The sequence below is a fragment of the Lissotriton helveticus genome, chromosome 3_1 (genome assembly GCF_964261635.1).
Source record: "Lissotriton helveticus chromosome 3_1, aLisHel1.1, whole genome shotgun sequence".
Lineage (NCBI taxonomy): Eukaryota > Metazoa > Chordata > Amphibia > Caudata > Salamandridae > Lissotriton > Lissotriton helveticus.
The window spans coordinates 2075934044-2075950852 of record NC_136061.1 but is presented as its reverse complement, the minus strand read 5'-3'; the positions used below and the strand labels follow the sequence as shown (position 1 = coordinate 2075950852).

The following is a 16809-nucleotide window of genomic DNA, read 5'->3' as shown; positions in this document are numbered from 1 at the left end:
CTCCCTCCTCCCATCAGTGTCTACCTCCTTCCTCCCCCTACCACTCTAACCGTCCTTCCTTCTTGAATGTTCCAGTTTTCTTTAATTCACTCTTTTACAAGTTAAAGAGATTCTGATTTGACTTCACCAGTCGGAGGCCTATCAGTAAGATACCTCCATGGATTAATGCGCTTACTGCCACTAAGTTTAAGTTAGACTCTGGTCATATTTGTTAGCCGAGCTGCGATACTTCGGCGAACTAAGGACGCGTGTTCGATATTTATTCTTAAAATCGACGCGGTAGCCTGGCTGGGCGCTGGCTAGTTGCCATGATGAATCAAACAGTAATAAAACATGTCTCGCAGCAGCTTCCAGGATATCCATAAACCGTGCGCTTTCAGTCCACGGGCCCCGTTGTGGCTGGGACTTTGATGGGCGAGCCCCCGCCTAGCCCCTCGTTGTTTCCTTGGGATGCACATGCAGACGGCGCGAGGCCCGTCCGGCGCTGCTCGGTAAAGAGGGCTTCCTTCCCAGCGCTGCTGAGGCAGGCGGGAGGGCCTCGGGATCCAGACATGGCCCATACACCGTACAAAAGAGGTTTTATTCAAATTTGTTTAGACTTTGGCCGATTTGCATTAAAAGTGTGTGAGAAACGCGGCTCCCATGACCTCACCCACAGCTGCCATTAGCGTTTAATTAAGTGCTGAATGGCGGCGCGGGCGGGAAGGCCCTGGGACGTGCGGGGAATGCAGTGCGGGGCCGAGGGCTGTGAGAACAGCCAGACCCCAGCAGAGGGCTGCTGAACTGTGGGGCAACTGCAGCCAACTGCCTCCTCCGGCCACGCGCCCAGCTCAACTGCCCCAGCTGAGTGCCGGCGCGCCTTGCCAAACCGAAAACTTAAGGCAGGAAAACCCAAAACGCTGCGTTTATTTTAAAAATAAACACGTGTCCATCACCCGTGTTAAAATATATGAATTTCTGTTTATAGCAATAGTTTCATGAGCAGGCACGTCTATCCCAGGGCACGAATCCTGAAGAAAATAGTGGGGGGCTACTTATATCTAATTCACAAATGAGAACACAGGGAGTGACAGTCACAAGAAGCAGTGTCGTGCTCCCTTATAATAATCCTTCCTTAAAAAGAAAAGGCCTATTTTACAGAAACAACAAATTAGCAGAATCTCAAAGAAATGTGGAAAGAATATTTTTGGTTTTACCCTTTATAAAGCGCATACATTTTTTCCACATATCGAAGGTCTAACAGCTTGGAAATGGTTGAAAGTGCCAACATGTTTTAAACAGACAATAATAACTTGTAAATTACATTTTAACCTGCTTTTAGTGAAAAAACAAAATGTTCTAGGTATGTTTTTTAAACATTAAACCAGCTGTTAAGGCACATTTGTTTCCTGCTTGTGTTCTTTATCTATCTCCAAAGCACAAAGTACTTCACATTTACAGTTGGTTAAACAATAAAAGGCGTAATCGTGGCCAGTTCTTTGTTCCTCAGCTAAGAGATTAGAACGTGGGTATTCGCAAACGTTTTCCCGGGGCTTGAAAGTTTGGTCTTTGGTGTGACTGAGGGCCGCACTGATGCCAGCTACGTGAGGGGGGTGTAGGGGTAGCGAAACATGTAAATCTAGAGGCTGAATTCAATTGCGCATAGGACCCGGATCCCCCAGCATGCTCCACGCCCGCATACCCACCAATCAAGTAACTTAGAAATGTGGTGGGTGTAAAAAGGCCATGTTTAATCACACATTCATAAACATGACATGTACATTATTAAAACATTATCAACTTATGAGCAACATTCATCATTTATTATTAACTCAATTATCAACTTTTATTATTCAACTTGCATTTGCTCATAACTTCTTGATTCCCCCAGCACCAAGGGGCCATCTGGTTCGCATCCCCCAGGTAGAGATGCCCACGCAAGGTGCAACCCACCTGCGCCCCTGAGCGGTGGGCCCCAGCCCTCGGGTCCTTGTCCGCCATTTCCAGGGCCCCACCTCTCAAATTCAATTGCGCAATGTGAAACCAGAAAACCTGGGATGAATCCCAGCTTTTACACTTGACCAAATAGTGTGATCCTGGGCAATTGATTTATTTATAATTCCCTCCTTTTTCTTCATTATCACATATAAGAGGACCTTAAAATACATGAATTCAGGATGCATGCTAAACACAACCACTCCTGTGCTTGGATGTAATCACTAATGGCATTGTTGTCAGGGTGAGGGAGGGTGGTTGGGAAGCATGAACGTTTCTAAACTCATATTAAAAACCATCACTTAAAAATCAAAAATAGTTCTGTATGCACTGCTATAATTTGATTTACTAAGGTTACATGATTCTACAGGTCAATAAATATACTTTTTGAATTTTGAAAAGAGTATCCTATTTTTACATGTTGCTGTCTTTAAAAATGAAGGTGTTCCTAAAGTTAAGGGCCTAGGGCCAAACGTATGACTGTTTTTTGCAGTCGCAAAGGGGTTTAGGCCCGTTTGCGACCACAAAAAACATGTGGGCCATGTACAAACCTTATTTTGCGAGTCGCAAACAATTTGCGACTCGCAAAATAGGTTTAGCGACCCGCTATTAGGAAGCGGCGTTCCCAGGGCGTCCCTTCCTAATAGCGCCTCCAAAAACAATGTATGAATGATTTGTGACCGTAATTGCTGTGGCAACACACACGCAGTTTACCACCCTTCTTAGAAGGGTGGTAAAGCACTCGCAAACAGGAAGGGGTCCCCAGGGGACTCCTTCCCGTTATAAATGCATGCGCAAATATTTTTTATGGGCAGGCAGTGGTCGCAGGGACCACTGCCTGCCTTTAAAAAATAAAACAGAACAGTTTCATTTTTATTTTTTAAATGCATCCCGTTTTCCTTTAAGGAAAACGGCCTGCATTTGAAAATAAAATGCTTTATTTAAAAGCAGTCCCAGACATGATGGTCTGCTAACCCAATCAGGTCACCATTCCTGGGAGTGCCAGTCATTCCCATCGGGGTTGCAAATTGTGACAGCCTCATAATTATTCATAATGCATGCAATTTGCGACCCCATTGGGAATCGCAATCAGTGTCTCAGACCTTGGACATTGAATTTAGTGACTAGCAAATTGCGACTCGCACTTTGTTGCAATTTGTGAGTCGCAAAATACAATGGTCGTACATCTGGCATCCTGTTACTTTGTTTCCCTTGCTGCAATTAACCTTTAAATAAGTGCTTGCTGTATATATATATTTTTTTAAATAGTATTTGCTGAGTCGAGTAAACAGCAGCCCAGTGCTGCTGCTGCCCAGGGGGCTGCAGGTAAAGGCCAGGAGGGCCGCATGCGGCCCCCGGACCATATTTTGAGTATCACTGGATTAGAATAATGGGGAGGCTGCCAGTGGGATGGATGTTTACAAACATCCTAAGGTCATGTTACACACTTAAAGTGTTTACAGATGCATGCTGGGGCACAAGGCCACACCTCTCCCGTTTGGGCTAAGGGGAACGGATTCCCCTTTCTAAAGTAGTGGAGGGACGCTTTACATCCTCATCCACCCATGATTTGTCAGATACATCCCAAAAATAGCTCCCTTTATAAAGCACCCCATCTGCTGCTGGTTGAGCACCGGAAGACAATAGTGCAAGCCTTGTCACCTCCAGGCTTGACTATGTCAATGTACTATACTTGGGTCTTCCAGAATATTTACTGAACCGCTTGCAGGTGGCTCAGAATGCAGCGGCTAGAGCTATTCTTATGGAGGGACCTAGAGCACACATGTCCACTCATCTGAAAACTCTACACTGGCTCCCAATATGTAGGAGGATCAAGTTTAAAGCATTGGTTTGGCATTTTGGGCCTTTCATGGCACAGGTGCCGTTTACCTTAGGAGATGGGTACAACACTATGTGCAACACCGTGCCCTGAGGTCCACTGGACAAGCCCTGATACTTACTCCTAAATTTTCCCGCTCACGGGCAGGCAGGCGCTCTTTTCAAGTGCTGGCCGCCTGCCTATGGAATAGGCTACCCCTTCATCTTAGGTTAGTTCAAGACCTGCTTACATTCCGGAGACAGCGAAAAACCTGGCTCTTCCGGACTTATTGCCTCTGTTTTAGCTTCAGTGCGACTGCTGTGAACCCTGATTTCTCTGTCCTTAGCTGGTCCTGTAGCGCCGGGACACTGTGGAGTAGTCGTGCGCTTTATAAATACCACTTTTCATTTCATTTCATTTCTTAGCTACTCCAGCATAACCACTCACCCCCACTCCAGCTTTCCACACTTATGGTCTCCAGGGCCCCCCTTCCATGTTAAAGACCCCTCCTCAATCCTCCAGCTGAACTCATCCAGCTAATCTCCACCCTTCCTAAGCACCACAACACAGCTCTCCAAAATCACATCCCCGTGTAGCGCATTTCACTTTACTTCCTAGATACCCACCCTTTTCCACAGTACAGCCCCTGCTTATCCACCACTAAGTAAGTGCCAGCCTATGCCAGATAGGCCACCCCACCCCTCGTATTTTATAGAACCCCATCACAGCTCTCCGCTTCACAGTTCATTGAGATCCTGGCACAGCTCCCCACACTCACCATTCCCAAGAACCCACTCTCTTATGTACCTCCCCCAGCACTACATCGACCCCAGCTTAGCTTGCTCAGACCCAGAGGCTAGTTGTCACTCCGCTTTAGACAGAATCCCGGGCACAGCTCCTGCTTCCCAACTCCACCAAATCATCTCTGTCCATCTCAGCTCTCCCCAGTTCAGCTCTGCACTGCCCAGCCCTCACAGTCAGGCTCTCACATGCCTCTGTTAGCGCAGCACATTGCTCTACATCCAAGATTAACTAAACTGCATAAGCGTAGTTCACAGATTAGTCCCCCAGTATCCCTAATACAACACAGTGCCCCTTTTAGCCACCCAGCTATAGCCTCCCAAGCCAAGTTCTCGCAACTACCCTCAGATTGTAACATTCTGAGACCCTACACACGACGTAGACGAAGTAGCACACCTATTAAATGTGTTTTTTTTTAATGTGCAGAGTGTTTCCCAGAGTGCCCACACTGTTTGTCCCCCACAGATGAACTCAGCCTATCTCAGTCAGGTCCCCTAACATGTACAAACATGCAGGGAACTCATGCAGGAATACCAGCACCTTTCTGCCCCACTCACTCAGGAGTAAGGCACCCATCTATATAGGAACTTTTAGAGAAGACTGCTGCATCTCACCACACCTGACCCTGTCAGGTCAAATACGTTAACGCTGGAAGCATCTGAGCTGAGGACTTTGGGGAGGAGGGTCGAAGACCTGGTTCTGGTGAGTGCCAGAGAAAACAGGGGCTACTGAACACTAACTGTAAAAAAATGATGTCATTTATCTCTGGTGAGTAGAGGTTTCATTACTATTGGCCCAAACTGAACACCAGGTACACCCGTTTGGCTTCACAGATTGCTATACACTTTGCTGCATTGCCCCCACCCAATTTCACTTAGCAACCTCATGGATACTCTCCAGGACTGGAGTAACCCTCCAGGCCATTGATAGCAAAGTAGGGGCCCATTGGAGTGGTCAGGGAGAAAGGGGGTGCATCACACATCTGCAGTCGCTGATCCTTCCCATGGGCCCCAGGCAGAGTTCTTGTAAGACTATTGTTTGTTATTAATTGTTACGGTTCAGGTGATACTTTGTTTTAAGGTAATGAATTGGACTAATCATTGCGTACTAAAGACATTTCTCTTTTTATGGTATCCTGTTTTCTTTGGAGGTGTACTTTTTAAATGTTATTTATTTAAACAAATAATGTTTTCAGGTGATTCAAGATGGTTGAGTAAAGTCCTGTGCAGCTCTCATCCATCGCTAGGCAGCTGGGCTGATGAACTCTTCAGGCAGGTTCACCTATATGCATATACTAGCTGCCCGTCCTGACGTTGTCCGGGTATAAAAAAGATTTACCCGAAGGACGGCAAACTTTACCGAACGCTACCCCACCGCTTTCCAATGCAGCAGGCGTCTTAGAATGCACACGCCCACACACAACAACGCTGAAGGGCACGCACACCTCACGACGTGCACAAACACTAATCTCATCACAGTGAGATTAGCGTTCGTGCACGTCGGGAGGTGTGCTTGCTGTTCAGTGTTGTTGTGTGTGGGCGTGTGCATTCTGAGATGTGTGGGCGTGTGCATTCAGAGACGCCTGCGTTTATCCCCGGTTGAGATCGGTAACGCTTATGTCTAGATCTCCGGCGGCAGGTTAGCCCAGCACCATGTGACTCTGGGCAATAGCTCGCGTAATCTTCCCGACGGCCCCCCAGCGCCTAGAGACCCTTACGGGTGATTGTGCGCTTTACAAATGTGGACTTTACTTTACTTTTTATAAAGGTTGCTTCACAACATATGTTATTAACGTCGCCTGAATGGCAATGTGCGTGAATGCGATGCACCTTGTGCCTTCTATACGGACATGTGAAAAGTGATTATAACTCGTGAATGACGCAGCCTTTTTTTTGTTATAAAATTTGTGGCACGCCCCTCTGAGAACGCTGTTGTGGTACGCCCCTCTCACAAAGTATAATGTGTGTACTCTGACACGGCTACGACCTCGCCCCCGACACGCCTACGGCTCTCTGAGTGTGTAGTTTGACACGCCCACACCCAAGCCCCTCTGACAGCGGTTACGGGCACAAAGTAAAATGTGTGTAGTTTGACATGCCCACGAACACGCCCATGCCCACAAGGGACTACTTTACCCCTAAGGTTCTTTGACGTTTCTAATGTATATGGTGGCCACCTATATAGCCTATGTCCATCTGCTGCAACTCCCCTTTTCAATGCTGTATTGGCTGTTGTGATTGGTGCTGTACTTCTTGAGTTTACCCAGCTCTCTCTTTATATTAGTAGTATGGATATGGAGTCATGAGCAGGTACAGACGTGATGCATGCCTCTGTGCCGGAATCCAGCAGCAATTAGCAAATACAGACAGGATGCATGACTCTGTGCAAGAATGCAACAGTATATGAAGTCATCAGCAGATACAGACAGGATGCATGACTGTGCCGAAATGCAGCAGTATATGAAGTCATGAGCAGATACAAGCATGTCTTAGTGCTAGAATGCAGCAGTATATGCAGTCATGAGTAGATACAGACAGGATGCATGCCTCTGTGCCGGTATGCAGCGGTATATGCAGTCATGAGCAGATACCGACATGATGCATGTCCTTGTACTGCAATGTAGCAGTATATGCAGCCATGAGCAGATACAGACATGATGCATGCTCTGTGTCGGAATGCAGCAGTATATGCAGTTATGAGCAGATACAAACAGGATGCATGCCTCTGTGCCGAAATGCAGCAGTATATGCAGTCATGAGCAGATACTGACAGGATGCATGCTTATGTCTCGGAATGCAGCAGTAAATGCAGTCATGAGCAGATACAGACAGGATGAATGACTGTGCTAGAATGCAGCAGTATATGCAGTCATGAGCAGATACAGACAGGATGCGTGCCTCTGTGCCGGAATGCAGCGGTATAGGCAGTCATGAGCAGATACAGACATGATGCATGCCCTTGTACGGCAATGCAGCAGTATATGCAGTCATGAGCAGAAACAGACATGATGCATGCCCTTGTACTGCAATGTAGCAGTATATGCAGTCATGAGCAGATACAGACATGATGCATGCCTCTGTGTCGGTATGCAGCAGTATATGCAGTCATGAGCAGATACGGACAGGATGCATGCCTCTGTGCCGATATGCAGCAGTATATGCAGTCATGAGCAGATACAGACAGGATGCATGCTTCTGTCTCGGACTGCAGCAGTAAATGCAGTCATGAGCAGATACAGACAGGATGCATGACTCTATGCTAGAATGCAACCGTATATGCAGTCATGAGCAGATACAGACAGGATGCATGCCTCTGTGTCGGAATGCAGCGGTATAGGCAGTCATGAGCAGATACAGACATGATGCATGCCCTTGTACTGCAATGCAGCAGTATATGTAGTCATAAGCAGAAACATACATGATGCATGCCCTTGTACTGCAATGTAGCAGTATATGGAGTCATGAGCAGATACAGACAGGATGCATGCCTTTGTGCTGGAATGCAGCAGTAATGCAGTCATGAGCAGATACAGACAGGATGCATGCCTCTGTGCCGGTATGAAGCAGTATATACAGTCATGAGCAGATACCGACATGATGCTTGCCCTTGTACTGCAATGTAGCAGTATATGCAGTCATGAGCAGATACAGACATGATGCATGCCTCTGTGCCGTAATGCAGAAGTATATGCAGTCATGAGCAGATACAGACAGGATGCATGCCTCTGTGCCGGAATGCAGCAGTATATGCAGTCATGAGCAGATACAAATAGGATGCATGCCTCTGTGCCGGAATGCAGCAGTAAATGCAGTCATAAGCAGATACTGACAGGATGCATGACTGTGCTAGAATGCAGCAATGTATGCAGTCATGAACAGATACCAACATGATGCATGCCCTTGTACTGCAGAGCAGCAGTATATGCAGTCATGAGCAGATACAGAAATGATTCATGCCCTTGTACTGCAATGCAGCAGTATATGCAGTCATGAGCATATACAGACAGGATGCGCACTTCTGTGCCGGAATGCAGCAGTAAATGCAGTCATGAGCAGATACAGACAGGATGCATGACTCTGTGCTAGAATGCAGCAATATATGCAGTCATGAGAAGATAGACACAGGATGCATGCCTCTGTGCCGGAATGCAGCAGTATATGCAGTCATGAGCAGATACAGAAATGATGCATGTTTTTGTGTTGGAATGCAGCAGTAAATGCAGTCGTGAGCAGATACAGACAGGATGCATGACTCTGTGCTAGAATGCAGCAATATATGCAGTCATGAGAAGATACACACAGGATGCATGCCTCTGTGCCGGAATGCAGCAGTAAATGCAGCCATGAGCAGATACAGACAGAATGCATGACTCTGTGCCGGTATGCAGCGGTATATGCAGTCATGAGCAGATACCGACATGATGCATGCCCTTGTACTGCAATGCTGCCTAGCAGGTATTTTGTGTAGACTTTCTATCCTTGTGAGAAGTTGGTGTTGCTTGGCTTTAAGCTGCTAACAAGGCGACCTGGGCAATGAGGCCCTTCGTCCTCCTAACCAAAAAAGAGAGAATGCACAGATGTCCAAATGTCCTCAATGAAAAGATCCATCCCCAAGTCTGAAAGGTATACTCTGTCACGATGGAATATCTGTTCACCTTTGATTAGTTATGGGGAATGTTTCTGAGGCTGCCAGGCCCGTACATCACTTGGTCAGTTGTGCGCTGAGTCTTAGCACAGATACATTGATGACCCTTGTCATGGTGGCCTCATCCCACTTGCTGCGAGGGATCATGTGGGACCGTGAAATGAATGTCCCAGGAAAAGCAAACTCCCTCAGAATGGATTCCCTCACTTCTTTTTGTCTCATCTTTATCAGGTCATTACCAACGAAATGCACAACAATATGGTCCTGGCACTGAAGTCCCTCGTGGCCTTTTATGTCTTCCACCAATTTTGTACCTGAGGGGTACGGAGACCTACTCTGCACCACCAGAAAAGGACAGTTCTAAAAGCCAGCCGCTTCATCCTATGGAGCTGCTGCAACTGGCAAGCCGTGCAAAGGAGTGACCGAGGACCCATACCATCTTGGAGGGCACAACTACTAGAAACAGACGGGGAAAAGAACAGTTAGCAAAAGCAATACATCAGGGTGACTGTAGCATTTAAAACATGCACCCAATTAGCTTCCTCTTGCCCAATCGCATCTCCCCTGCCTCGGGCCAGTGAGCTGAGGTGCGGCTCCACACAGGCATTCCGCCCCCTATTGTCTTGCCACTGAGGAGACTCAATGTGTGTCTCTGCGATAGAGTGCTTCCATGGTTGCAAAGATGCCTTGGCAAAGTTATGATGCAGATCTGCACTGTAGGGTGCCACCGTAGTGGTGAGATGCCCAATGCTGACATGAGGAAGCAGTTTTAGTAATATGCTGCTGTTGCCTGCAGAGATACCCAGTTACATACATGATACATGCCTTTTCAGTGAAATGCTGCCCAGCCTGGAGCTTGCATGGTGAGATATTTTCATGGCTGCAGAGATTCCCAGATGCAGACATAATGCAGATCTGCATGATGGGGTGCTGCCAGGCTTTCTGAAATGCCAATGTGAAGACATAAGACATGCCTGTGCAGTGGAATGCTGCCAGAGATATTGCCACGGCTGCAGAGATTCCCAGATGCAGACTTGATGCCGGTCTGCATAGGGTGGGTTGCTGCAAAGCTTCATGAAATGCCAATGTGAAGACATAAGACAAGCCAATGTAGTGGAATGCTGCGAAGATTGCACAGATGTCCAGATGCAGACATGATACAGGCTTGCATGGTGAGATATTTCCACGTCTGCAGAGATTCCCAGATACAGACATGATGAAGGCTTGCATGGTGAGATATTGCCATGGCTGCAGATATTATCGGGCGCAGTCATGATGCAGGCTTGCATGGTGAGATATTGCCAAGGCTGCAGAGATTCCCAGATGCTAACATGATGCAGGCTTGCATGGTGAAATATTGCCCTGGCTGCAGATATTCCTGGGTGCAGACATGATGCATGCTTGCCTGGTGAGATATTGCCACGGCTGCAGAGATTCCCAGATGCAGACTTGCATGATGAGATATTGCCACGGCCGCAGAGATTCACAGATACAGACACGATGCAGGTCTGCATGGGGGTGTGATGCTGCAAAACTTCTTGAAATGTCCATGTGAAGACATAAGACATGCCAGTGCAGTGGAATGCTGCCAAGATTGCGGAGATGTCCAGATACAGATGTCATGCATCTATGTGGTGGAAACTGCCATGGCTGCAGAGATGCTCATATGTTGAGATGTATTACTTTCATTTGTAAGTGCTGCCATGGCAAAAGAGATGCCCACATACAGCCATGCATGTCTATGTGCTGGTGTTCTGTCATGGGTGCAGAGATACTCAGATGCAGACATGATTCAGATATATGTGGTTGCATACTGCACTGGCTGCAAAGATGTCCCTACAAGGCAGACATGTTATGCTTCATGCACACAGTGCTCACTGTGCCATAGACTCAAATCTCACTGGTGATGCTCATGCAGCCCAAAACTGGTTTCATTTTGTTTGTGTTCCTGTTGAGAGGGGGCCCTACCCTTCAGTTCAAGTATGACTGTTCTTACTGGAGCAGGATCAAGTCTGATTTTCATATGACTGGTCACTGACTAAAGTGGCAGAATAGGCAAAAATCGATGGACTGGAATGCCGTCATGCTCGATAACAGTGACTTTGCTTCATTTAAGCATTCCCCCATCACTTTGATTTCCGCATGCACACATGATGCATTATTGTGTGATGGGTGCAGCTAGGACTGCAGTAATGCCTGCATGCAGGCATGGTGTGTGCTGATGCAGCAGAATGTTGCTCTGCATGCAGTCGTGCAGGTCTGTGTGGTGAGCTGCTGCCATAGATTCAGACATGTCTGAGTGTTTCCATTGAGTGATGTGGGCACTCGGCATGCACGAGACCTCCGGTGTGGGCCCCTCCATCTCTCTCGCAGATGGAGTCTACAGACCCCCGGACGCCCATCGCGCATCTGTCTGGCGGGGTCTACCGGCTCATTCTTCACAAGTGACAGGCAGGGGAGCTCTTCCAAGTTGAAGTTCAAGTTCGCAGGCTGGGCCCGGGGAGTCCCAGCTCGCGCCCGTCACGGGCTTTTTGTTCGCGTCGAACAATCGCCTTTTATCCATAGTCCTGCACTTGGCACAGCCTGCCTGCAAACTTAGCAGCCCCGCTTCTGGGCACAAACCCCTCAATGCGCCTCTCCCGCACGGCTCCCCGACGGGGCACTCTCTCTCGGCCCAGGCTAGGAGGAGCAGGGTGAAGATATATGCCCCGTTGGATGGCCGGGCTCACAGCTGCAGCAGACGCTAAATATATATATGCGTGTGCCAAAAGTTCCGCGGCACCTTCAAGTTTCTGATGAAGCGCCTGCCACTGTGGCAAAAGGAGGAATGCGTGAAACCATCGACTGCGATGTTTTCTGAATTGCCGGTTGGCTGGAAAAAAGTCGAAGAGTCGTCACAAGCAAAGTTCCAACCCGGAGCCCGCAGGTGGTCGGCGATAGGTAAGTGATTGAACCACCCCTCCTAACACCCCGCCTCACCCCCAGACTCCTCGAATGCCTGGCTGTGGAGTGACTGGAGCCCGCCAATTTGGTGAACGAAGGTATGAGAGAGTGTATTTGTATACGTCATAAGTGCGTGCTCCGTGGTAAACGTCAGCCGCTGACCTCTGACCCAGCTCGAGCTCGGTGTCCGTATCGGATGCCTGACACAATGGCCGTGTCAGCGACCATCCTTGTCACTCGTCAGGGCGTCGGGTCACTGCGTGACCCCGTGGAGGTCTTCACGCACAGGAATACACGGCGTAGCGCCACAGCATCACACGTATGCGTAATGCGTGCCTTATGCTAGAATCCGGGACACCGACCTCGGCGCTGGGCTGTCAGTTCACCCTCACATGTGTTTAGTTATCTGTGCATTCATATAAGAAAACACCATGCGCCGTTTAGAAGGTTCAACGTCCAGGGGTGGTTCAGATAATTCTCGCAAGCTCAGAAATCAATATCGTTGCTAATTGTAGATGTATGCATATTAAGTATTATTGTGTAAACAAGAATTATGGTCGCTCTATAGCGTGCACAGGGTTCTGTCCCAAATTCAACAGTGTAGGTAACATCGAATGATTGCTGTTGCAGGTACTCTGGAACGATCAATGTATGTAATGCTTTGCATTGCAGTATTGTATATTCGTATATGCGTCCATGCATTTTACGTCACTCCACAGATAATGATACAACGGACTATTGAAAAAAAACATACTGCCGCGAAGTGGATAAACCTGCTCAGCGCAATAACACATATAATATATATATAGTCAAGGAGCTTTGAGCCTATGAAAACTTTTCTACTGTGCTCGCTAGGGTGCAAGAGTTTGTTTTTTTTAAGCATAAAACAACGTAGCTCTTTTAAGTATTTGCAGCGGGCAGGCAGCGGCGTTCTCTGTCTTGCTTTGAGCAGTGGTTATTACTCGCTTGAAGAGCGACGCTTGCACATTTTAAAATCCGATCACTGGATACACTTCATTTCTCAAACAAAACGGATTTAAAATGTGGATGCAAGATCAACTTGATCACTGCAGATTAAACACACACCGCGGCGCATCTTTTAACGTAAGATTAAATTACATAAAGGAACATTAGGGTTATGCATGCACTATAGATTTTGCAAAACTGCCTTCCTTCGCAGGTGCCTGAAAATCTTCCTTGGTGACTCACTCGTTCTCTCTGCCCGGTGCATTGACAACCCCTCTGTTTTAAATTGACCCCAGATACCCTTACTAGCCATTTAAGGTGTTAGCTCAATTAAAATAGAATTTACAAGATCGAAAGCTAGATTTGTCGTCAAACATAACTAAATGAAAATAAGAATAGATGCTCCTGGTGGCCGAAACTCCAATGATTTTAAATGGCAACTTCACCTTCTAATGTTACATCCGGCAGAGGTCACCGGAAGTAATAAGTAACGTCTTCCGGTTATCACTTCTTGCGCCAAAATGGAAGAGGACATTTGTAGAAATAACAAAACACATATTTCCATATGTGCTCTGTACACGCATTTTATTAAATGCACTCCCACCGGAAGGCATGTTCAGCATATAAGTGGGGCGTCTAATGATTCTGTTGTCACGTGCTGTAAGAGTAGGCGAACAGAGTCAGCAGGGGTTGTAATGAGCCCATGGGTGCGGTGCACCGCCCGCCCCACAAGCTCTCCTCGCCTCTCATTTCTTGCCCATTTTCTCACCTTCACGTCCTTCCGTTTCTTCTGCATCCTCTCCTCATGTTGTCACTTGGCACTCATCCTTCCTCTCCCCTCTCTTACTCTCCTTTTCACTCTGGCTTTAGTCGTCTCTTCCTGTTGCTATTATCTTTTCAACTCAAGATTTTCATTCTCCTCTCTTTCTTTGCCTTCACTGCTTCAACAACTCTGTCAAGAAGTCGTCCTGACACGTCCCTTCTCCTCTACCCTTTTGTTCATCTCTTGTCCTTACCCCGTACATTTGCTACCTCCTCCAAACCCTTGTATTCTCTCCCGTTTTGCTGTAATTTTTTTATCCTCACTCCTTTTCAATGAGATCATCTCTGTTCTTTAACCTCAACTTTCCTTTTTGTTATTTACTTCCTTTCCACGTCTCCTTCCTTCTTTAATCTTGCATGTGTTACTCCTCCATTGCCCTCTTGAGCCACTCTCTACTTTTAGTATCTGACCTTCTGCCACTTTTCCTCTGGTCTACATTCCTTCAATGTCCTCTTATCTTTCTTCCGCCTCCCACCTTCTCCCTACAGCAGTGCTCTCTAAGCTTGTCAGGCACGAAACAAGGGGGCGACCTGTAGTGGTCTACACAAGCAAGACAGATGAGCTAAGGCCCAGCTTAACCACTTCACTGGCGGGCCAGGGGCCATGTCAGAGGTATGTGTGTCCCCTCTGGCTATGGAAGAGCAGATGGGGCTGCCCTTGTTGTCATCTGTGGGTAGCTTACACCTTCCATCTTACAAATATTCATACATACATGTTCACAATTAGCCGAGGGTCACCCTAATAGAAGGTGCACTGTTAGTGTTCACAGCCCAGTCTGTGAAAACCGTGACCATGGCTGCAAAAGTGTGCTTGTGAAGAGTCCAAATATTAAAATAACATAAATACAAAAAAAGACTCACATTTTCCATGAGCATCTGGAATTCAATAACAAGAGGAAGAAAGAAGATATTTCCTGTTGCTACTGCGCCCCAAAAACTATAAAATGCAGACACCAGGTAGTGTTGGTGCACAGAGGATAGAGGGAAGGCGGTATCTCCTTTAAACTACGTGGTAAGAAACATTGAGGTTCTTCCCATAACAATATGAACCAAAGGATGTCACTAATTTACATCTTGAGGGGTCTTTAATGATCTGGGGCCCACAACCTGCCAGCAAAAAGCAGGAAAGACGTGACCATACAGTGGAAAAGGAGAACCAGTGATCAGCTGATCTGTGTCTGACAGACCTTCAACCTCATATGGAACACGTGCTATGTAAATCCAGAGCTGGCACAACAGGCAGGAGGTGGTCCTGTTCAGGGGGTGCAGCGTGTACCGGTCTGTGTCTGCTGGTCTGTGGAAGACACTGTCAACGTCTCAGTGGTCATGGAGCTAAGAAGGCCTGTGGAGTTCTTCTGTGTGCACCTCTGCAAGGAGCAGATGCAGAACAACAGTGGGATATTTTCTGTAGCATTCCTCAAAGTGATCACAGTGCCAACAAGTAAAATGTATCTGTGGGAAATTTGGGGCAACAATAATGAATGCAATCTGGTTTACGATGCATGGTGTCCCCCTTTCCCGCTTCATATGAAATGGCGTGGTCAGAATTAAACATTCCTCACCATCCCTATGGTTCTTCACCTCTCTCTGTGGTCCATGGGCATCCTGTTTCCAGGAGAGCTATGATGCCGTTCTCAGCTTGTTTCTGAGAGATGTATTTTGAAACTTACAGTCCAGCATTAGACTTCAAAGGCCAGCCGACCTTCCCAGTGACACTGAAATGTAAGTGACATCCTGGTGTCTGGCCTCTCCAGAGGACATCACAACACACCCAGGCCTTTAGAGAGGAACTCATTAGGCTCTAGACAGAGTCCTTTTGAAGACTCTCAGATACATAAAAGACCGTGCTCTGCGAGATGCTATAATACATTAAGAACACATGTTTATTCTTATCCCTCTTACTGCTTCAGCTATTGTCTTGTCTCCGAGGAGAGTGAATGACTAGAAACAAGGGCCTGCTCACAGGAGTGTTTGCAATGTGCTTGGCGATAGGTGGGTAGTAGAATTTTGCAGATATCAGCCAAAATAAATCTCCATATTTGATCGTGTTTTAATATATCACCACTCTTACCAAGTGCCATATTGAATTGCTGTGAAAACACACCAACACTGGCATCAGAAAAGGCAGTAACTGGTGGGAGAAATAGTGACTACTTTTGCTTAGAAGGCTAACAATGTGTGTGTTTAGAACCTTGTTTGAATTATTATAGCGATAGCATGATTACACATGAATTAAAGATTGTTGTTTGTATCTCAGTGAATCTCTTTATTCGAATCTGTATTATTTCCTAGAGCCAACATTCTTTCACTATAGTGTGCATCAAGTCAGTTTCACCTTTGTTTCAATTAGCCAGACAACACGAATATTAAGATTCGTGGTAGCTTAAGTTAATTTTATAGATTCCTATCTCACCTGCCTTTTTTAAATAAAACATGAAAAAATTCCCCTCATTAGGAGTGGTCAAATGTTTGGAACAATATTTATATACCTGATAAAACCCTACTGCACTGGGTCAGAATTTATCTTCCCTGATAAATAACCGTCACAAGTTTGTCCATAATAATGAGGAGCAACATTCAGAATGCACCAAAATCTACATCTCCCTGTAATTATGGCGCATTTTCACCTGATACATTTCAGCAGGTTGATCGTGGGGAAAACTGCAAGAATAAGGTGTTAACCGCCAAACCCTTAATCGCAATACGCCTAGTAACAGGAGTTACTACACACCACATTTAAGCGGGCCATTTGCAATGGTGAGCATAGCATTTCATTCAATAATAAGGACCAAAGAGAATGTTTTACACCTTAAAGTAGTCTTATTGCACTGCTACAGAAA

At 46.6% G+C, this 16809-nt stretch overlaps 1 long non-coding RNA gene across 3 annotated transcripts in view; it reads left to right on the top strand.

Moving 5' to 3' along the window:
• The first annotated feature begins 11870 nt into the window (after positions 1–11870).
• The window catches only part of LOC144825264 (uncharacterized), a 484671-nt gene continuing 479732 nt past the window's right edge, over positions 11871–16809 (top strand). Inside the window, exon 1 of one of the 3 annotated variants that reach the window (XR_013609365.1) lies at positions 11871–12178. This is a non-coding gene — a long non-coding RNA (uncharacterized LOC144825264). The remainder of the gene's footprint in view (positions 12179–16809) is intronic. The other 2 variants (XR_013609364.1, XR_013609363.1) reach the window with 2 other exon arrangements.